Below are 22723 nucleotides of genomic sequence, written 5' to 3'. Positions count from 1 at the left end.
CAAATGAAATAGAAGGCATTGGTTGTCGTTCTCTCCGAAATCATCTCCTTTCGGGAGCACACAAGCTACCTTTTGGAAAGCATTTTATTATGTAATAAATAGTCACTGTGACAACCCTACGTTGCACACTAAGCTGAGGGCAGGAAGGGCATGCCTTGCCCAAGGCCACACACAGAGCTAGTAATGGGTAGCGCTAGATTTGAGTCCTGACTCCGGAGCTCTGGTGATGTTGTTGGGATAGGGGGTACCCGGATGCTAAATGCACCACAGTGTGTTGGACAGCATTGCCCCCCCAAAAAATACTGTCCTGGCCCCAATGTCAGGCATGCTGGGGCTGGGTGGGGGTTTGCTAAGGGCTGAACATCACCAGGCCAAGGAGCATTTGCAAATAAGCCACCTGTTAGGGGCTGAATTATTTCCTTGCCCCCAAATTTCTATGTTGAAGTCCTAAGTCCCAGTACCTTAGAAGGTGACTGTATTTGGAGATACGGCTTTTAAAGAGGTAATTAAGGTTAAATGAGGTCATTGGGGTAGACCCTAATCCAATATGATTGGTCTGCTTAGCAGAAGAGATTAGGATTCAGATATGCGCAGAGACAAGACCATGTGAGACCAGGCAGAAGGTGACCACCTGCAGGCCAAGGAGAGAAGCCTCAGAAAAGCAACCCTGGGAGGGTGCAGTGGCTCACACCTGTAATCCCAGCACTTTGGGAGGCCGGGCCGGGTGGATCACCTGAGGTCAGGAGTTCGAGACCAGCCTGGCCAACATGGTAAAACCCCATCTCTACTAAAAAAAAAAAAAAATTAGCCAGGCGTGGTGGTGCACACTTGTAATCCCGCCTACTCAGGAGGTGAGGCAGGAGAATTGCTTGAACTAGGAGGCGGAGGTTGCAGTGAGCAGATTGCATCACTGTCCTCCAGTCTGGGTGACAGAGAGAGACTCCGTCTCAAAAAAAATAAACAAACAAAAAGCAGCCCTGCCGACTCCTTGAACTTCTAGCTTCTAGAACTGTGAGATAATAAGTTCTTGTTGTTTAAGCCACACATTCTGTGGTACTTTGCTGTGACATCCCTAGCTGACTAATATGTCCCCTTCTGTCTGGGCAGCAAACCTCTGTCATGGGCACAGCCAGGCCCTCTGGAGCTATGCCCAGCCCCGCACAAGCTGGAGGTGTGTGCCGGCTTTGAGGGCTCTGGTCTTTGGTCCTTAAATGCTCTTTGAAAATAGAAACACTGGGATTAATTTAGGAAAGATGAAACTGGTTCTAGTGATTTTTTTTCCATTAAAAAAAAAACACGTGACTAAGAGCACTTAAAAACACAGCCTCTCGCTCCCCTAGAGCTGACTGTTATGTGTGGGGATAGTGCCCAGCACCAGTGCGGAGAGAGATCTTGGTTAGTATTCCTGGGATGGCTGCCTGGCAGTCTTTATTGCCTGCTTTATAGAGTCTTCGCATCTGCAGCCTCTTGGGGGATGCAGGTGCTGAGATAACCTGGCTTCACCTGCATTGGATGATTCAGGGAGGAAGCCTGGCATGAAGTTCATCCCTGAAGTAACCGATGGGACAAGAAAGAAAGCTCTGGTTCCATTGCTCGCCGGCCACAAGCAGGTCACAGTCCCCCCAGTGACAGATCACGCAGTGAACTACCAGTACTCAGAGTGCTGCAGGAGGTGGTGCATCCTACAGCCAGGAAGGCAAGGACGCTGGTCTTTATTCTACCTTGTCCCTTTCTTGCTATGTGACCTTTGGCATGTGGCTTCCTGTTGCCAAATTGCAGTTTCTGCATTTGTATAATGCCAGGGTTGGAATAAGATTGATCTTGAAGGTCCTAGTGAGCTCTAATGTTCTGTGATGTTTTCTTGTGATGGCAGACATCACCATTTGGGCAAGTAACTTTACCTCTCTGAGTCCCAGCTTCTTCTGTAAAATGGGCTTAATAAAAGATCCTGCATTATAGGACTATTGAAAGAATTCATAATATTTTGCATATGTGTATCAGAGTGCCAGGAATATATTAATAAATGTGCAGAAAGTATTTGCAATTTGCATTTATAGTTATTGTTCTTTGAGATTTATTCATTCCACTAATATTTATTGTGTGTCTACTATATACCAAACACTTCTACAAGCTCTGGGTACCTCTCATTGATTTTACATTCCCAAAGGAGGGTACCAGATGATAAACCGATAAATTAATATATAATGTAATTTCACATAGTACTAGGAACTTTGTGGGGAAGTAAAGGAAGTTTGGGGAACAGGGTGGCAGGGCTGTGACTGTTTAGATAGGGTGGTAGCTACACAGATGGCTGGAAGAAGTGAAAGAGGGAGGCTTTCAGCTTCCTGGGGGGAGAATATTCTAGGTCAGGAGTTGGCAAACTAAGGCCCACAGGTCAAATCTTCCCTACCACCTGCTTTTATAAATAAAGTTTTATTGGAACGCAACCACAGTCATGCACTTTCATTATGCATCATTATCTTTTTTTGTGTTGTGGGGGGAGATGGAGTCTTACTTTATGGCCCAGGCTGAAGTGCAGTGGCAAAATCTCTTCTCACTGCAACTTCTGCCTCCCAGGTACAAGCGATTCTCCTGCCTCAGCCTCCAGAGTAGCTGGGATTACAGGTGCCCACCACCACGCCTGGCTAAGTTTTGTATTTTTAGTAGAGATGGGGTTTCACCATGTTGTCCAGGTTGGTCTCAAACTCCTGGCCTCAGGTGATCTGCCCATCTTGGCCTCCCAAAATGCTGGGATTACAGGTGTGAGCCACTGCACCCTGCCATTATGCATTATCTTATCTATGGCTGCTTTCCTATTACGATAGCAGAATTAAGTAGTTTCACCAGACCATAAGGCCAACAAAGCCTAAAGTATATGCTCTCTGGTCCTTTGTAGGAAAAGTCTGCTGACTTCTACTCTACACAAAGGGAACCACAAGTGCAAAAGCCTCGAGGCTGGGTGTTTCAGGTGAGCCAATGGGCATCACACAAGTGCTTATTCTGTGTGGCTCTCCAGGCCCCTTGTGAGGTCAGTTGTATGTGGCTTGCCAGCCCATTAAGATGAGAAGATCCCTCTAGGACAGAAATGATGCCACAGGCTGTAAGAGTTAAAGAAAGAGGAAAGAAACATGAAACATGGCTTGGCAGTTTAAGACAGGTTTACTTTAGGTAAAACCTGAGAGGGGCTTCTGGCCGATTTCAGTCAGGAGCACTTTCTCTTACAGACAAAGAGTACATATTGGTTTTAGGGTGAGGGGCTTAATACAAGCTTGGAATGTTTCTGTGTGAGAGAGAAGTTTAATGGTGGGGTTGGAATGTCTCTGGGAGGAGGAGAGGTTATCTTGGGGCAGATAGCTTTCTGGCCGGAGGGGGTTATCTCAAGGCTGGGATCTTCCCCGTTGGAGGGGGCTTATCTTGGGGCTAGCATGTCTCTGGTCAGGGAAGAGTTTGGAATGTTTCTTGTTGAAGATGTTATTTGTGGTTTATGGTCATTCTGACCTTAGCCATCAGGCTGATGCCCTTTGGATTTAGGCGATTTTTTTTTTTTTATTAAGATGAACTTTAGAATGGGGGACTTGTCCAAGATGGTAATGCTCCTGCTCTGTCACAGGCCTCTTCTGGAACGCAAGCTAATGGAATAGGGGATATACAGCAGGAACTGGCTATGTGAAACGGCTGTGTTTTCGAGCTATTTTAAAGCACCCAACAGTTAACTCATTCATTATGGTCATTGAATTATTATCTTGGCCTCACAGGGAGCTTAGCAGGAGTCATTGAGGAGCCTTGCTTATCTTGTAGTCTGAAGAACTCCCTCTTATTCTCAAGAGACCTCCTACTCTATATCCTACTCTATATCTCTATGTATCAAGCCCCCAAATCATGGAACTCTTCTTTCTCATCAAAATGTTGTTTAGGAAGTCAGAAACCTGGATGCCTCATGTCCCAATTCCATCAGTCAGGCATCCAAGAAAAATCCATTAAGGACTGGACATCTGCCAGGACCAACATCGAGGCACCTAAATATATAAAGCAGATATTAACGGAATAGAAGGGAGAGACTGATGACAATATGGTCATCAGCTCTGTGGCCTTGGGAAAGTCACTCAACCTCTCTGAGACAAAACTTCCAGGTCTTAAAGTGGAGATGATAATGCTACTTGTGTTGGTGTAAGCATTGAATGATATAAAGCAGAGGTAGGCAGACTCCAGCCTGCAGACCAAATCTATCCAGCTACTAGTTTTTATTAAAGCCCATGAGCTAAGAATGTTTTCTTCCTTCTCATTTTGAAATGGTTACATTTTAAATGGTTATATAAATACCTACATAATAGACTCATTTTTGCCTCTGGCCTGGAAAGCCTTGATTCTTTACTACCTGACCCTTTAAGAAACAGTATATTAACACTTGATATAAAGCATGTGGGCATAGAAAAAAGGCTCAATCCATATTAACTAGTACTGTTTCAATTCTGAAGGAATTAAGTTATCCTCAATGCCTTAATATGTAGCCCTCAAGTAGGTCAAGCATACTTTTTTTTTTTTTTTTAAATTTATTTATTATTATTATACTTTAAGTTGTAGGGTACATGTGCATAACGTGCAGGTTTGTTACATATGTATACTTGTGCCATGTTGCTGTGCTGCACCCATCAACTCGTCATTTACATCAGGTATAACTCCCAATGCAATCCCTCCCCCCTCCCCCCTCCCCATGATAGGCCCCGGTGTGTGATGTTCCCCTTCCTGAGTCCGAGTGATCTCATTGTTCAGTTCCCACCTATGAGTGAGAACATGCGGTGTTTGGTTTTCTGTTCTTGTGATAGTTTGCTAAGAATGATGGATTCCAGCTGCATCCAAGTCCCTACAAAGGACTCAAACTCATCCTTTTTTATGGCTGCATAGTATTCCATGGTGTATATGTGCCACATTTTCTTAATCCAATCTGTCACTGATGGACATTTGGGTTGATTCCAAGTCTTTGCTATTGTGAATAGTGCTGCAATAAACATACGTGTGCATGTGTCTTTATAGCAGCATAATTTATAATCCTTTGGGTATATCCCCAGTAATGGGATGGCTGGGTCATATGGTACATCTAGTTCTAGATCCTTGAGGAATCGCCATACTGTTTTCCATAATGGTTGAACTAGTTTACAATCCCACCAACAGTGTAAAAGTGTTCCTATTTCTCCACATCCTCTCCAGCACCTGTTGTTTCCTGACTTTTTAATGATTGCCATTCTAACTGGTGTGAGATGGTATCTCATGGTGGTTTTGATTTGCATTTCTCTGATGGCCAGTGATGATGAGCATTTTTTCATGTGTCTGTTGGCTGTATGAATGTCTTCTTTTGAGAAATGTCTGTTCATGTCCTTTGCCCACTTTTTGATGGGGTTGTTTGTTTTTTTCTTGTAAATTTGTTTGAGTTCTTTGTAGGTTCTGGATATTAGCCCTTTGTCAGATGAGTAGATTGCAAAAATTTTCTCCCATTCTGTAGGTTGCCTGTTCACTCTGATGGTAGTGTCTTTTGCTGTGCAGAAGCTCTTTAGTTTAATGAGATCCCATTTGTCAATTTTGGCTTTTGCTGCCGTTGCTTTTGGTGTTTTAGACATGAAATCTTTGCCCATGCCTATGTCCTGAATGGTACTACCTAGGTTTTCCTCTAGGATTTTTATGGTATTAGGTCTAACATTTAAGTCTCTAATCCATCTTGAATTAATTTTCGTATAAGGAGTAAGGAAAGGATCCAGTTTCAGCTTTCTACTTATGGCTAGCCAATTTTCCCAGCACCATTTATTAAATAGGGAATCCTTTCCCCATTTCTTGTTTCTCTCAGGTTTGTCAAAGATCAAATGGCTGTAGATGTGTGGTATTATTTCTGAGGACTCTGTTCTGTTCCATTGGTCTATATCTCTGTTTTGGAACCAGTACCATGCTGTTTTGGTTACTGTAGCCTTGTAGTATAGTTTGAAGTCAGGTAGCGTGATGCCTCCAGCTTTGTTCTTTTGACTTAGGATTGTCTTGGAGATGCGGGCTCTTTTTTGGTTCCATATGAACTTTAAAGCAGTTTTTTCCAATTCTGTGAAGAAACTCATTGGTAGCTTGATGGGGATGGCATTGAATCTATAAATTACCTTGGGCAGTATGGCCATTTTCACAATATTGATTCTTCCTATCCATGAGCATGGTATGTTCTTCCATTTGTTTGTGTCCTCTTTGATTTCACTGAGCAGTGGTTTGTAGTTCTCCTTGAAGAGGTCCTTTACATCCCTTGTAAGTTGGATTCCTAGGTATTTGATTCTCTTTGAAGCAATTGTGAATGGAAGTTCATTCCTGATTTGGCTCTCTGTTTGTCTGTTACTGGTGTATAAGAATGCTTGTGATTTTTGCACATTAATTTTGTATCCTGAGACTTTGCTGAAGTTGCTTATCAGCTTAAGGAGATTTTGGGCTGAGACAATGGGGTTTTCTAAATATACAATCATGTCATCTGCAAACAGGGACAATTTGACTTCTTCTTTTCCTAACTGAATACCCTTGATTTCTTTCTCTTGCCTGATTGCCCTAGCCAGAACTTCCAACACTATGTTGAATAGGAGTGGTGAGAGAGGGCATCCCTGTCTTGTGCCAGTTTTCAAAGGGAATTTTTCCAGTTTTTGCCCATTCAGTATGATATTGGCTGTGGGTTTGTCATAAATAGCTCTTATTATTTTGAGGTACGTTCCATCAATACCGAATTTATTGAGCGTTTTTAGCATGAAGGGCTGTTGAATTTTGTCAAAAGCCTTTTCTGCATCAATTGAGATAATCATGTGGTTCTTGTCTTTGGTTCTGTTTATATGCTGGATTATGTTTATTGATTTGCGAATGTTGAACCAGCCTTGCATCCCAGGGATGAAGCCCACTTGATCATGGTGGATAAGCTTTTTGATGTGTTGCTGAATCCGGTTTGCCAGTATTTTATTGAGGATTTTTGCATCGATGTTCATCAGGGATATTGGTCTAAAATTCTCTTTTTTTGTTGTGTCTCTGCCAGGCTTTGGTATCAGGATGATGTTGGCCTCATAAAATGAGTTAGGGAGGATTCCCTCTTTTTCTATTGATTGGAATAGTTTCAGAAGGAATGGTACCAACTCCTCTTTGTACCTCTGGTAGAATTCAGCTGTGAATCCATCTGGTCCTGGACTTTTTTTGGTTGGTAGGCTATTAATTGTTGCCTTAATTTCAGAGCCTGCTATTGGTCTATTCAGGGATTCAACTTCTTCCTGGTTTAGTCTTGGAAGAGTGTAAGTGTCCAGGAAATTATCCATTTCTTCTAGATTTTCCAGTTTATTTGCGTAGAGGTGTTTATAGTATTCTCTGATGGTAGTTTGTATTTCTGTGGGGTCGGTGGTGATATCCCCTTGATCATTTTTAATTGCGTCGATTTGATTCTTCTCTCTTTTCTTCTTTATTAGTCTGGCTAGTGGTCTGTCAATTTTGTTGATCTTTTCAAAAAACCAACTCCTGGATTCATTGATTTTTTGGAGGGTTTTTTGTGTTTCTATCTCCTTCAGTTCTGCTCTGATCTTAGTTATTTCTTGCCTTCTGCTAGCTTTCGAATGTGTTTGCTCTTGCTTCTCTAGTTCTTTTAATTGCGATGTTAGAGTGTCAATTTTACATCTTTCCTGCTTTCTCATGTGGGCATTTAGTGCTATAAATTTCCCTCTACACACTGCTTTAAATGTGTCCCAGAGATTCTGGTATGTTGTATCTTTGTTCTCATTGGTTTCAAAGAACATCTTTATTTCTGCCTTCATTTCGTTATGTACCCAGTAGTCATTCAGGAGCAGGTTGTTCAGTTTCCATGTAGTTGAGCGGTTTTGATTGAGTTTCTTAGTCCTGAGTTCTAGTTTGATTGCACTGTGGTCTGAGAGACAGTTTGTTATAATTTCTGTTCTTGTACATTTGCTGAGGAGTGCTTTACTTCCAATTACGTGGTCAATTTTGGAGTAAGTATGATGTGGTGCTGAGAAGAATGTATATTCTGTTGATTTGGGGTGGAGAGTTCTATAGATGTCTATTAGGTCTGCTTGCTGCAGAGATGAGTTCAATTCCTGGATATCCTTGTTAACTTTCTGTCTCGTTGATCTGTCTAATGTTGACAGTGGAGTGTTGAAGTCTCCCATTATTATTGTATGGGAGTCTAAGTCTCTTTGTAAGTCTCTAAGGACTTGCTTTATGAATCTGGGTGCTCCTGTATTGGGTGCATATATATTTAGGATAGTTAGCTCTTCCTGTTGAATTGATCCCTTTACCATTATGTAATGGCCTTCTTTGTCTCTTTTGATCTTTGATGGTTTAAAGTCTGTTTTATCAGAGACTAGTATTGCAACCCCTGCTTTTTTTTGTTCTCCATTTGCTTGGTAAATCTTCCTCCATCCCTTTATTTTGAGCCTATGTATGTCTCTGCGTGTGAGATGGGTCTCCTGAATACAGCAGACTGATGGGTCTTGACTCTTTATCCAGTTTGCCAGTCTGTGTCTTTTAATTGGAGCATTTAGTCCATTTACATTTAAGGTTAAGATTGTTATGTGTGAACTTGATCCTGCCATTATGATATTAACTGGTTATTTTGCTCATTAGTTGATGCAGTTTCTTCCTAGCCTCAATGGTCTTTACATTTTGGCATGTTTTTGCAGTGGCTGGTACCGGTTGTTCCTTTCCATGTTTAGTGCTTCCTTCAGGATCTCTTGTAAGGCAGGCCTAGTGGTGACAAAATCTCTAAGCATTTGCTTATCTGTAAAGGATTTTATTTCTCCTTCACTTATGAAACTTAGTTTGGCTGGATATGAAATTCTGGGTTTAAAATTCTTTTCTTTAAGAATGTTGAATATTGGCCCCCACTCTCTTCTGGCTTGTAGAGTTTCTGCGGAGAGATCTGCTGTTAGTCTGATGGGCTTCCCTTTGTGGGTAACCCGACCTTTCTCTCTGGCTGCCCTTAAGATTTTTTCCTTCATTTCAACTTTGGTGAATCTGGCAATTATGTGTCTTGGAGTTGCTCTTCTCGAGGAGTATCTTTGTGGCGTTCTCTGTATTTCCTGGATTTGAATGTTGGCCTGCCCTACTAGGTTGGGGAAGTTCTCCTGGATGATATCCTGAAGAGTGTTTTCCAACTTGGTTCCATTTTCCCCCTCACTTTCAGGCACCCCAATCAGACGTAGATTTGGTCTTTTTACATAATCCCATACTTCTTGCAGGCTTTGTTCGTTTCTTTTTTCTTCTTTTTTCTTTTGGTTTCTCTTCTCACTTCATTTCATTCATTTGATCCTCAATCGCTGATACTCTTTCTTCCAGTTGATCGAGTCGGTTACTGAAGCTTGTGCATTTGTCACGTATTTCTCGTGTCATGGTTTTCATCTCTTTCATTTCGTTTAGGACCTTCTCTGCATTAATTACTCTAGCCATCAATTCTTCCACTTTTTTTTCAAGATTTTTAGTTTCTTTGCGCTGGGTACGTAATTCCTCCTTTAGCTCTGAGAAATTTGATGGACTGAAGCCTTCTTCTCTCATCTCGTCAAAGTCATTCTCCGTCCAGCTTTGATCCGTTGCTGGCGATGAGCTGCGCTCCTTTGCCGGGGGAGATGCGCTCTTATTTTTTGAATTTCCAGCTTTTCTGCCCTGCTTTTTCCCCATCTTTGTGGTTTTATCTGCCTCTGGTCTTTGATGATGGTGATGTACTGATGGGGTTTTGGTGTAGGTGTCCTTCCTGTTTGATAGTTTTCCTTCTAACAGTCAGGACCCTCAGCTGTAGGTCTGTTGGAGATTGCTTGAGGTCCACTCCAGACCCTGTTTGCCTGGGTATCAGCAGCAGAGGCTCAGTTGAAAATGCAGAAATCACCGGTCTTCTGTGTCGCTGGCGCTGGGAGTTGGAGACTGGAGCTGCTCCTATTCGGCCATCTTGCTCCGCCCCCCGGTCAAGCATACTTTTAAAGTAACCATTAATAACTAATAATTGGATGGGATTCACCATGTCCTGAGCACTGGCCCATCTCCTGTATATATAGCAATTAATTTAATCCTCAAAACTGCCCCAAGAGGTAAGTCCTATCCCCAGTTGAAAGAAGAGGGAACAGAGACACAGAGAGGCTCAGTGTCTTCCTAAGTTCCCATAGCTAGTGAGTTATGAACTAGCATTCAAATCTAGGCTGGATTTCTCCAGACTCTGCTAGTAACTCCTAGACTCTGCTGCACTTGACATAGTGTCTAGCCCCCAGAGGTGTTCAGTAAACACATGCAGTAGTGTTTACTAAGCCACCCACCTACTGAGGCCTAGTGTCTAGCCCCCAGAGGGTGCTCAGTAAACACTTGATGACAGCGTGCATGTGCAGAGTCTGTGAGCACAAAGAGCAACCCAGTGGACTGTGGGGCTTGGAAGATGAGGGCAAAGTTTGTGTCCATCAGAGACCAGTTCCTGGGTGTGACAGCTAGGAGCATTTTCACACAGCCACTTGGGTTCCTCCTCTGGTGGTTGATGCTCCTCCTGACCCCAATAAAAGTGAACATTTATTGCATTCAAGATATGTCTGCATTCCATAGATAATTTTAATTTCTTCTGTCCGAGTGCATCAGGTTGTTCCAATTATAATGTGCACTTACAGATGATGAAAGTGAAACACAGAGCATCTGAGTGGCCCAGTGAAATGCAGATAATACATGGTCGGCATAGCTGTTCTCACACCCAGGTCTGTGCAGCTGCAGGGCTGGACCTCTCAGCCATAGTGCAGGGTGGGGCATTGTAACTGGCTGCTCAGCCTTATTTATGAACATGCTGGCTACCATGAGCTTCCAGAGACCCTAGTGAACATATTCCAAATTCACAAAACTGCAGGATGGGGCAACGATTCACATTTCCTTTGTAAGCCTTTTCTTTTAAAAGCATACCCTTTGACACATTTCAGCACATGGCTCTGCAAAAGTTTGCAGTTAATATCCTCTCCCAGAAGCCATCTGGGAGGCAATTCAGGTTCACCTGAGAGCACACAGTGGGTGGCCATCATCTCCATCCATTTTTTTTTGATAGGAGAGGGATGCTGATGCCAACTGCTTACCTCAGTAGAGGACCCCTCCCCAGGAGAGAAGTCTTAATGCCAGGAATGATGTCCAAACGTAAGGTGAATGGGTGACTTCTGGGGTGAGGGGCGGATGGTGTGCTGTTGCCGGGAGGGGAACAGTTGGGAAGGAGAGATGAGAGCTCACCCTGCAGCAGCCATAGCAGAATCGGTTTGTTGTGGAGATCGGCTTTAGTTAATTTCTCTGTCCCATTACCTTGCTCAGGAGTTTCATAGTTGCAAAGAACCTACTCAAAAGAGGAAAATATGTTTCCTTATGCAAAAAGGAAAATATGTTCATTCATTTAGTAAACATACTTACCTAGGTACTCTGGGCCACACACTGTGCCCTCTGGAAATTTACTGGGAATAAACAAGGTTATTGCAGATGACAGGATTTTTCTTGGGCCCCTTTGTGTGGCTTGCAGCAGGAGGCACTCCATCTACTTGGCTTGCCAAGCTGTGTCTGGCTTGCACTCCATGGATCCCCTGGCCACCACAAATGCATGCTTAGCCACTGGTGGGAAGGGGTGTGTGAGTGAACAACTGTGGGGTCCAACCAGCCGTTCCAAAAGCTGGCACAGGGGTAGGCTCCATGCTGGGCTTGTGGCTGGACCAGGCATGTTACCCCGAGGGGAATGTGGTGACACACAGCCAGGGGTGCCCACAACCCCAAAGCCCCAGAAGGGGTGTTAAATATGCTAATTAACTCTTTCAGTACTCCCGTCCACTGTCCGATGGACGGTGGTGTGTTAACAGCTCGGTCAGCCCCTTGCCCTGCTCTAGCCCACAGCTCCAGGGGAAGCTTGGTCCCATTACTGCTTTCCGTCACATGGGGTGGCTGCCCTCTGCCAGCAGAGGGCTGAGAGCCACGGTGTTACAGCCCTCTGAGTACCCACATTTGGTGGGTACCAAGTTCTTGTCCCACATCCAAGAAGAATGAGGTCATGCTGACAATTGAAAGGTGATGAGGGTGGAGAATTTTATTGAATGATAAAACAACTCTCAGAGGAGAGGGGATGGGCAAGTAGTCTCTCACCCTTAGTCAGGTCATCTCTCTCAGTGTGGTTGAGTCTGGGGTTTTTATAGGCACAGGATCGGGAAGGGGTGGGGCCATAGATACTATTGAAAAAGGCCACATTTGATTGGTTAAAAAGCATTCACAAAGAACCGATCAGGAAAGGATGGGCAAATAGGAATAGAAATTCTCACTCTTCTGTTCTGGGTCATGGATTTCATCCGGAACCAGTAGTCCAGTCTTTCAGCCTTCAGGCTGTTTGGGCTTGAAGGTGGCGTTTCACCAGGGACCCACCTCTGTCTGCCTCCTGCCACTGTCACAGATAGCGCAAGGTGCTGTGAAGTGTTTGAAACACAGTAGTGCACAACAGAGGAGGCATGAAAGAGGAGGAGGTCAAGGGAAGTACCTCTGGGGAGGTAGCAGCTGAGCTTAGGTGTAAATGATGGAGCCACCCTGTTTGAAAATTTGGGTGAAGACTTTCCAGACAGAGGGAATAGCAAGTACAAGTGCTCTGAGGCAGGACTTTGCATGGTGCAGCAGCAGAAGAGAAGGCTGCAGCAGCAGATGGAAGTTAGCAAGCAGGAGGCTTGGGAGACCAGGCTGGAGCAGGGCCTTGAAGCCACCATCTGGATTTTCTCCTAAGAGCCACAGACAGTCCTTGGAGGGACAAAGCAGCCTGTGCATGTTAGGGTATCCCCAGGAGGGACAAGACGCCTGGGTGACCAGGCTGTCTTTCAGGTCCCCAGCTTGTCTTTCTGTGCCTTTGGCTTGCATTGACAAAAAGAGTCAAACTCTGTAAAATGTTTGAGGAGGTTTATTCTGAGCCAAATATGAGTGACCATGGCCTGTGACACAGCACCAGGAGATCCTGAGAATATGTGCCAGGTTACAGCTTCATTTTATACATTTTAGGGAGGCATAAGACATCAGTCAATACATGTGTGAACCCCAAATATATGAGACAGGTCTCAATGAACTTAGTTAATTTTGCCAAGGCTAAGGGTGTACCCATGACACAGCCTCAGGGGTCCTGATGACATATGGCCAAGGTGGTTGGGGCCATTTAGTTTTATACATTTTAGGGAGACATGGGACATCAATCAGTGTGTGTAAGATGTGCGTTGGTTTGGTCTGGAAAGGTGGGACAACTCAAAGCAGGGAGGGGCTTCCAGGTCATAAGCCGATAAGAGACAAACAGTTGCATTCCTTGGAGTTTCTGATTGGCCTTTCCAAAAAAAGCAATCAGATATGCATTTATCTCAGTGAGCAGAGAGAGAGGACTTTGAGTTCCGTCTGTCCTTTGTCTGCAAGGAATTTCCTCGTGGACAAATTGTGAGGGAGGTATGTAGCTTTTTTACTCTGGTAGCTACAGAATAGAAAGGGAGGCAGGTTTGCCCTAAGCAGTTCCCAGCTTGCCTTTTCCTTTTGTCTTAGTTATTTTGGGTTCCGGGGTTGATGTATATTATACATCTTACATGTGTTAAAGGAAAATGTCCCCTCTGGAAAGGCAGAGATAACACAAAGGTGGGGGGTGGGGGGGCAGGAACAGCGGGGAGGAGAGCTTCCAGGTCACAGGTGAATTCAAAGATTTCCTGAATTCCTGGTTGGTGATTGGTTGAAAGAGTTTATCTAAAGACCTGGAATCAATAGAAGGGAATGTCTGGGTTAAGGCGTTGTGGAGACCAGGTTCTTATTATTATGCAGATGTAGCCTCCAGGTTGCAGGCTTTAGAGAGAATAGATCGTAAATGTTTCTTATCAGGCTTAAAAAGGTGCCAGACTTAGTTATTTCTCTCCTGGATCAGGAAAAAAGACCTGGAAAGGCAAGAGGATTCTCTACAGAATGTAGATTTTCCTCACAAGTGACAGCTTTGCAAGGCCATTTCAAAATATGTCAAAGAAATATATTTTGGAGTAAAATACTTCAATTCCGTTCGGAGCCTGCTATCTGTCACGTTGGCATCTTACTGGTAGAGTCGGCTTTGTCAGTGCTAAGGTCTCTGTTTTAATGTTCATGCTGGTCAGTTGTGCCTGAATTCCAAAGGGCGGAGGTATAACGAGGCCTGTGTGACCCGCATTCCCATCATGGCCTGAACTCATGTTTCAGGTTAGCTTTGGTACACCTTTGGCCAAGAGGAGCAGTCCATTCAGTTAGCTGGGGCCTTAGAATTTTGTTTTTGGTTTGTATTTGTCACCTTCCAGTCTCAGGATAGCCACCACAGCTGCTGCATTTGAGGCAGGAGAGCATGGGGCTGGAGGCACATCTGCTGCACCCACAGAACAGACAAGAAATTACTGCCTTTTCCAGAAACCCCAGCGAGCTCCCGCATCCACGCCACTGGCCAAGCGGACACCCGGCTGTGGGGAGGCCAGGGGATCAAGCACCCAGCAAGGGACACGGCCTTGCCAGTCCTAACATATCTCACAGCGGGGCATGTGGACCTGCTGTAAGGAATTGGGGTGCTAAGGGCAAGAGGAAGTGAGGACCAGCCCTTGAGGCGGGCAGAGAAGAAACCTCAGGCCACGGTGCTCAGGCATAAATTAGAGCCCTGTCCCAAGGGCACAGAGAACAGCTGGGAGCAGGGCCCCTCTCACCCTATTCCACCCCGCCTCCAGCTGTGGTGGGGGGAGAAAGTTCTGGGTTAGGCTCCAAGGTCTAGGGAGCCCACGTGGTCTGCCCCCGCCTACGTGGAAGGCTGCGCGCAGGTGGACCTCGGCGTTAGGAAAGGCAAGTGCTCCCTCTTGCGGTCGCTCTAGGGCAGCCCGGCGTCCTCCCGGCGATGCGGCAGTCGCAGGTCTCCAGGAGGCAGGGGTGATCCCTCCTACCCAGCCCTGCACAGGCCTCGAAGGGGAAGAGAACCAAAGATGCTGGTGAGAGCCAACCTTGATTGGGCACTTCTGGTATGCCAGGCGCCCTACTGTGCACTTCGTAAATATCAATTCAGTCCTCTTAACTCGGCCAGGTTGGTCCCATTCATGTGTCCATTTTAATGATTGGGCCATTTGCCCAATATTATCCGCTGCAGAGATTGAACGTAAGTCCACCTCACAGTAAGGCTGTGCTCCTGAATTTGGGAGCTGTAGAATGTGTGCTTAAAGACTACACCTGGGGGACAATTGCATCGATCAGGAATTATGTTTCTTTACTGTTTTTAATTTGTGTATTTAAAAAGGCTCCACCAAAATTTCCTTTTTTTTTTTTTTTTTTTTTTTTTTTGAGACAGTCTTGCTGTGTCACCCAGTCTGGAGTGCGGTGGCACCATCTTGGCTCACTGCAACCTCTGCCTCCTGGGCCCAAGCGATTCTCCTGCCTCAGCCTCCCGAGTAGCTGGGACTACAGGCACCTGCCACCACGCCCAGCTAATTTTTGTATTTTTAGTAGAGACAGGGTTTGACCATGTTGGCCAGGCTGGTCTCGATCTCTTGACCTCGTGATCTGCCTGCGTCGGCCTCCCAAAGTGCTGGGATTACAGGCATGAGCCACCGCGCCCGGCCCCGAAATTTCTTCATGTGGGGACTTAAGGAATCCGTGGATGTAGTTTAGACATCCCTGAAACTGGAAACAAAATGCTGGATTCATGTCTGCACATTTCCTTTGGTAAAGGCCTAGAGCAGCTGTCAGAGGGCAAAGGCATGGGAACCCAAAGAAGGTGAAGAGCTCCACTGCCCGTTTATTCTTTCATAGACTCTCAGAGGGGGCCAGATGGAACTGATTAGAAAATGCTTGTCACAAAAACCCATCTGAGCCCTAACTGACTTGTGATGAACTTACGTTTTGCATAAATCAGCTTTTGTTTAGCTCTTGGGTTTGACACTTAATGAGAGCCTCTCAGAGGCTGAGGAAAGCCAAAGCCATTCCATATTTTTAAAAAAGTTTAAGGCAAAAAGGGATGTCAAAATTGTGGTAAAATATAAGTGTTTGTTTAACAAAGTAATGCTTTTTGCATAAGATTCAATGATGATACATTTAAGTTTGTTTATAGATAATGTCCAAAGTCTAAACTGGAGGATTCTGTGAATAAGTGGCCTGGGCCAAATTATCCTTCTGCCATAAAAGGTGCCAGGTAGCTGAATGATGTCAACCCAGGTGCTGGCTTCAGAGATGACAAAACATCCACCCCCTTTCTAATTCCCAGAGAAGCGGAGAGAGCCCAGGTCACCCCCACTTCAGAGAAGCAGGTGCCTCGGGGTATTGGGGAAGTACCCAAGGCAGGGGCCAGGTCCAGGGGAGGGAAAAAGGAGCATAAGGTAACCTCCCCTGCACCTCCCCAGGTTTAATTCACATTACTCTGGAGTCAGGGTTTGGTTTGAGGCTAAATCCCCACAAATCCAACCCACATTCAAAGGGATGCACCAAAGCTCATTCCAGGAAACAGAAAAGATGATTTCGAGTTTCCAGCTGTTTGGGCAATCAAGGAAATATTCAGGACTTTGAATTTGGTTTCTGTTTCTGCTCCTCTTTGGCTGTGTGACTTTGGGTTAACCTCTTTGACCTTCAGATTCTTCGCTACCTTTCTAGGTAGTTGTAGGAATCGGTGAGGTTCATTCAGCCTGCACTGAGCAGGGCTGAGTGCTGGGGAGCTGGCTCGTGCTTGGAAAGACAGAATGTTCTGTTAACTCTCATATACACACACAAACTGCTCACAAAGACACGTGGGGACAGAGCAGACTTTACTGAAGGTTTGGATCAGTAACCAAAGACATCTTACAATTGAAAGCTGCATCTCCCTCATCTTCAAAAGGCTCCCGGCTATGTTCACCATCTGGCTCCAGCCCCTGGCCCTGTTGTCCAGCTCATCTTTTCTCTCCTCCCCTCCTCATCCCCTCTCCTCTCCCATCCTCTCTTTGCAGTGTTCCCTCTTCCAAATTCCTCTTTACTTCTAGCACAGGGCAGTTCAGCCCTCTTTTGGTGGCCTGACTCCCAGGGTCACTGCTAACAGCTGTGCAAATGTAAAGCCAGGTCGTACCAATTACATCATGGTCCATAGCACGGGGCCACAAACTGCAACCCACCACCCAATGTGGCCCATTGCCTGTTTTTGCAAATAAAGTTTTGTTGCAACACAGCCACACCCATTCACTCGCTTATTGTATATGGCTCCTGATGCTATACAACTCCAGAGTTGGATAGTTGTGACAGAGACCATATGGTCCATAGACTTAAAATATTGACTCGGCCGGGCGCGGTGGCTCTCGCCTGTAATCCCAGCACTTTGGGAGGCCGAGGTGGGCGGATCACGAGGTCAGGAGATCGAGACCATCCTGGCTAACACGGTGAAACCCCGTCTCTACTAAAAAAGACAAAAAAATTAGCCGGGCGAGGCGGCGGGCGCCTGTAGTCCCAGCTGCTCGGGAGGCTGAGGCAGGAGAATGGCGTGAACCTGGGAGACAGAGCTTGCAGTGAGCCGAGATCGCGCCACTGCACTCCAGCCTGGGCAACAGAGCGAGACTCCGTCTCAAAAAAAAAAAAAAAAAAAAAAAAAATTTGACTCTCTGTCCATTTATAATTCAACATTTTAATTAATTGCCTAGAACGTGTGGTAAACTGGCTAGAGAGACTGGTTAAGGGTCACTGTCTGCATTTCTTCCAGTAACATAAAGTCACATCGGTTAAGCCGATCTAGCTCCTGCTAGGACCAGGCTATCAGCCTGGCTCTGGAGACAGACAGATGCCCAGTAATTTCTGCCTGCCCTCAAGAAGCTTGAAATCAAGTTGGTGAGGATATTGTACGATGTTTAAGAGGCACAGAAAAGGGATGAGGTCATCCCCAGGAGGGCTGACCCCTGCAGGCCTCTGAGCCAGCTGGGTTTGGCCATAGGAGGCAGAGTTCGAAGGGCAGGAGGGAGGCTGGAGTATATCTCCCCCTCCCTTTCTGCCTCAAGAAGCACCTCTGCAGATGCCTGGGCCCAGAATTGCCCAGCGTTTCACAAAAAGCTACAAATATGGATTTTGTATGAATTCTTCCCATTTGTAAATGTTAGCATTGGTGATTCAAATATTATTCAAGCTTTTTTAGCTCCATGGGCTTACAGTTTGTGGCTTCTGGACAGAAGTCATTGATACTGTCCCTGGTTTAAAATTCCTATGAGTCTGATACAACGTCTGTGGACAGCAAAACTGTACACACCCACATCCTATGATACACCAGTTCCACCCCGACATATCTTTACTCTGGACAATCTCCCATTCCAGCATGCTGGAGCCATACTCAAGGAGACTCGTAACAGCATCTGTGTGTAACAGAGAAATATTAGGAACCATTAAAGTGTCCATCGACGGGAGAGTGGAGAAATGCCTTGTGACATATTTGTAGCAAAAACAACTACAGCTTCATTGATGTACATGGATATGGAGTTCTCATTAGGGAGGAGGAGTCAGGCTGGTGGGACAAAGGGGCAAAAAGAGAAAGATAAGCTGTAAGTCTGCCTTTCCAGGACACAATGCAGGACCATGGACCTCTTGCACAATATAACTCACAGTCTTCCTGTGCCCAGCTATTACCAGACCCTTGGCTGATAGAAAAATGCAAGTTAGCTCCCTGCAACCTTGGTGTTTTCAGTACAGCACGTAGCCCTCTCCAGCCCAAGCACCAACCTATAAAATCTCTAGCAAGCTTTGTCCGTTTGCAGTCAACTCCCCTCTTGCTGACCTGCCCATTGCTTCCTTGCCACACTTTCTCCAATAAATCTGCCTTTCTTTACCTACAGCTATCTTGTAAATTATTTTCACCACCTGTAGGACACCAACCCCAGAGAGTCGCAACCCACAATGATAGACAAACCTCAAAACATTATTTTAGAATGAGAAAAGCATAGTATCTTATATAAAGTTTTAAACATGAAAGCAATAATATCTATTGCACAGGGGTATACGTGCATATGTTCTATAAATGTAAAGGCAAATGTGGGAATAGCAAGCATTGTATTTAGGATTATGGAACCTCTGGGATGAGAGAGAGAAGAATGGAGTGGTCAGGTTATTCACAGGGACCAATTTTATCTGTCATGCTTTGTTTCCTAAAAAAAAATCAACCATGGGCACCTGAGGGGCTCCCTAGGGTAACAGATGATTTCTTAATCTGGGGGCTGGTTTCAATTTGGGAAAATTCATTGAGCCAATCATTTATGATATATATAGTTCTCTGCACAAGTGTAATTTTTTTTTTTTCTCTTTTTGAGACAGAGTCTTGCTCTGTCACCCAGGCTGGAGTGCAGTGGTATGATCATAGCTCACAGCAGCCTCCAACTCCTGGGCTCAGGTGATCCTCCCTCCTCAGCCTCCTGAGTAGCTGGAACTACAGGCACACATCACCATGCCTGGCTATTAAAAAAAAAAAAATTGTTTGTAGATACAGGTTTTCACTATGTTGCCCAGGCTGGTGTTGAACTTCTGGCCTCAAGCAATAATCTCGCCTCAGTCTCCCAAAGTTCTGGGGTTACAGGCATGAGCCACTGCATATGGCCTGATTTTTCAAAACAAACCTATTGATATAATTTGGATATCTGTCCCTGCTCCAATCTCACGTCAAATTGTAATCCTGAATGCTGGAGGTGGGGCCTGGTGGGAGGTGTTTGGGTCATGGGGGTGGATTCCTAATAGCTTGGTGCTGTCTTTGCAATAGTGTCAATGAAGAGTGTCAAACACTGCAAAATATTTGAAGAGATTTATCCTGAGCCAAGTATGAAGGACCAATGGCCCTATGACACAGCCCCAGGAAATCCTGAGAATGTGTGCCCGAGGTCGTTGGGCTACAGCTTGATTTTATGCGTTTTAGGGAGACGCACCAATCAATGCATGTGAGATACACATTGGTTTTGTCTGGCAAGCTGGGATGACTGGAGAACTGGAGGAGGCGGGGTTCCAGGTCATAGAAGGAGTCAAAGATTTTCTGATTGGCAATTGGTTTAAACAGTTATTATTCAAAGACCTGGAATCACAGAGGGAGTGTCTGGAGTAAGAGAATAAGTTGTAGAGACCCAGGTTTTATCATGCAGATAAAGCCTCCCAAAGCAGGCTTCACAGAGAATAGACTGTAAATGTTTCTTATCAGACTTAGTGTCTGTTCTATCCATCTTAAGATCTCTGTTTTGATGTTAATGTTGGTCAACTGTGCTTGAATTCCAAAGGGAGAGGGAGGAGGGTATAAGGGAGGCATGTCTGACTTTCACTTTCCATGATAACCTGAACTCGTCTTTCTGGTTAATTTTAGAATGCTCTTGGCCAAGGGGAGGGTTTATCAGTAGGTTGTGGGGCTTAGAATTTTATTTTTGCTTTACATGCATGATCTGGTCATTTAAAAGTGTATGGCACCTCCTCTCCCTCTCTTCTTATAAATTACCTAGTCTCAGGTATTTCTTTATAGCAATGCAAGAATGCCCTAATACATGTGTTGTAGAAAAAACAAAACAAAACAACAACAAAAAAAATGGGTTCTTGTCACATGACCGGGAAAGATTAGGCCCACAGACACTTTGAAGGGTGAGGGAGAATGGAATTTATTAGGCGAAAAGGAAAAATAAATCTCAGTAAAGCGGGAAAGAGTCCTGCTAGAAGGCTTCCCGCCTTCTAGGTAACGCCTCCCAGGTTACGATTCAGGAACAGGAGATGCCAGGCTCCTTTCCCTTGCAAACGGCACGAACTTCTTGAGACTCCACCCCATCCTCCCAGTGCTCAGGCAGGTCAGAGATTCTCCAGGACCTGCAGTCCGGGTTTTTCAGGCTTCAGGCCATTTTAGGCTTGAAGGTGGAGTTTTGTGGGAGGACCCTTGGCTGTCTCCTGTCTCTATCACATGTATTAAATAACTTAAGTCATAAAACAAATTTGGACCAAGCTGGGTAGTCAGCCTTTCTGGTACACAGGTTAAGCATCCAGAATCTGAAAATCTGAAACACAAAATGCTCCAAAACTCAAAATGGTTTAAGTGCTGATGCTGTACTCAAAGGAAATGCTACAATGAACATTTCAAATGGTCAGATGTGGGACGCTCAGCTGCTCAGTGTAATACAATTATCACCAAATCTGAGAAACTCTGAAGTCTGAAACACTTCTGGTCCCAATCATTTTGGATAAAGGCTACTCAACCTGCATTATCCTCTGCTCTTTATTGTAGGCTTAACATACTTAATAATGAAATTCGATGAACCTATAAATGCTCGGCAGTGGCCTGGCTGCAAGGTGAGACCATGAAAGGTTTATTCTTCACAGTGACGTGGCTGCATATCTAGAAGGTTGCTTTATGATGGGAAATGTATAATAAAAACAGGCTTCAGAATAAGATAGATGTGCTGTCTTGAGCTCTTCACATTACCTTTCTGAGCCTCAGTTTCTTCATCTTTCAAATGCAGAGGATAATGCCAGCCTCATGGCTCAACGCTGGCTGTCCACAGGCCCTCCAGGAAAGGGAGCTCTAGTCCTTTGCAAGGAGCAGAGGGCTGAGAAAACCGTATGTGATGGTGTCGGAGACGCCAGTGTGTGGGAAGCTTCTGCTGAGTCAGCAGCATCAGGGATTTGCAGGATAGCCTGACCAGGAAGCACATTCCTTCCCCCAGCACTTCCTTCCTGCTGATGGAATTGACGTGGGCTGGAATAGTGGAACACACGCTCACACATACACACACGTATGCACACAGCATCTCGCTGAGTTTGATGGATGCGATGCATTGATTGAAATACGATGATTCATCCACATGATTTGTAGGATGGCCTGACCAGGAAGCATGTTCCTTCCCCCAGCACTTCCTTCTTTCTGACAGAATTGACATGGACTGGAATAATGGAATACACACTCACACATACACACATGTATGCACACAGCATCCCACTGGGTTTGATGGATACGATGCATTGATTGAAATACTATGATTCATCAGAATGAGGATGGAGGTTCGTTCTCTGAGCTTGTCAGGAGAAAAAGTGACAGGGCCCAGCAAGCAAGTTCTGGAGTACTGGTTCTCAACCAGGGGTAATTTTTTTCCCCCACCAGCAGTCATTTGGCAAACTCTGGAGATATGTTTGATGGTTAGAATTCAGGAGATGCTACTGGCATCTAGTGGGTAGAGCCCAGGGATGCAGCTAAACGATCTATAATGCACCGGACAGGCCCTCTAGCAAAAAAATTATCTGGTCCAAAATGTCAGTAGCACCAATGTGGAGGCCCTTTAGAGAGGACCTGGGGAGAGAAACCTCTTGGTTTATTGGAGGCACTGACATCCCACCCAGGACATGCAAACGGCCCGTTAGGGATTAGAAGTGTCTTCTAAAGGGCAGCTTCTCTGGAGCTCTGTCTGCAGAGAACACCTGCCCAACCCACTCTTATGACCAGGGCCTGCCATGTGTGGGAGCCTGGGGGCAAGAGATGGCTCTTTCAGCCTGAACTGGTCACCAAGAGCTCAGAGGCTGGTCTTCAAGGCAATCCAGGACCCTAACAAGGGCATATGTGGACGTACTCCAGCCTTGGCATCCTCATCCATTTGATTCCTAATTTTGCAAATGTGAGTTTGGCCCACTCTGGAGTCATAGCTTACCCTGCAGGTTCATTTAACATTATCATGTGTATAGCCCCACAGGCTGTCCCCGTTCCCAGGTGGGCTTGGCTGGGTTCTCTGCGCAGGGTCTC

The sequence above is a fragment of the Macaca thibetana genome, chromosome 10 (genome assembly GCF_024542745.1).
Source record: "Macaca thibetana thibetana isolate TM-01 chromosome 10, ASM2454274v1, whole genome shotgun sequence".
NCBI lineage: Eukaryota > Metazoa > Chordata > Mammalia > Primates > Cercopithecidae > Macaca > Macaca thibetana.
The sequence above is the reverse complement of the archived record's forward strand: the minus strand, read 5'-3'. Positions refer to the sequence as shown.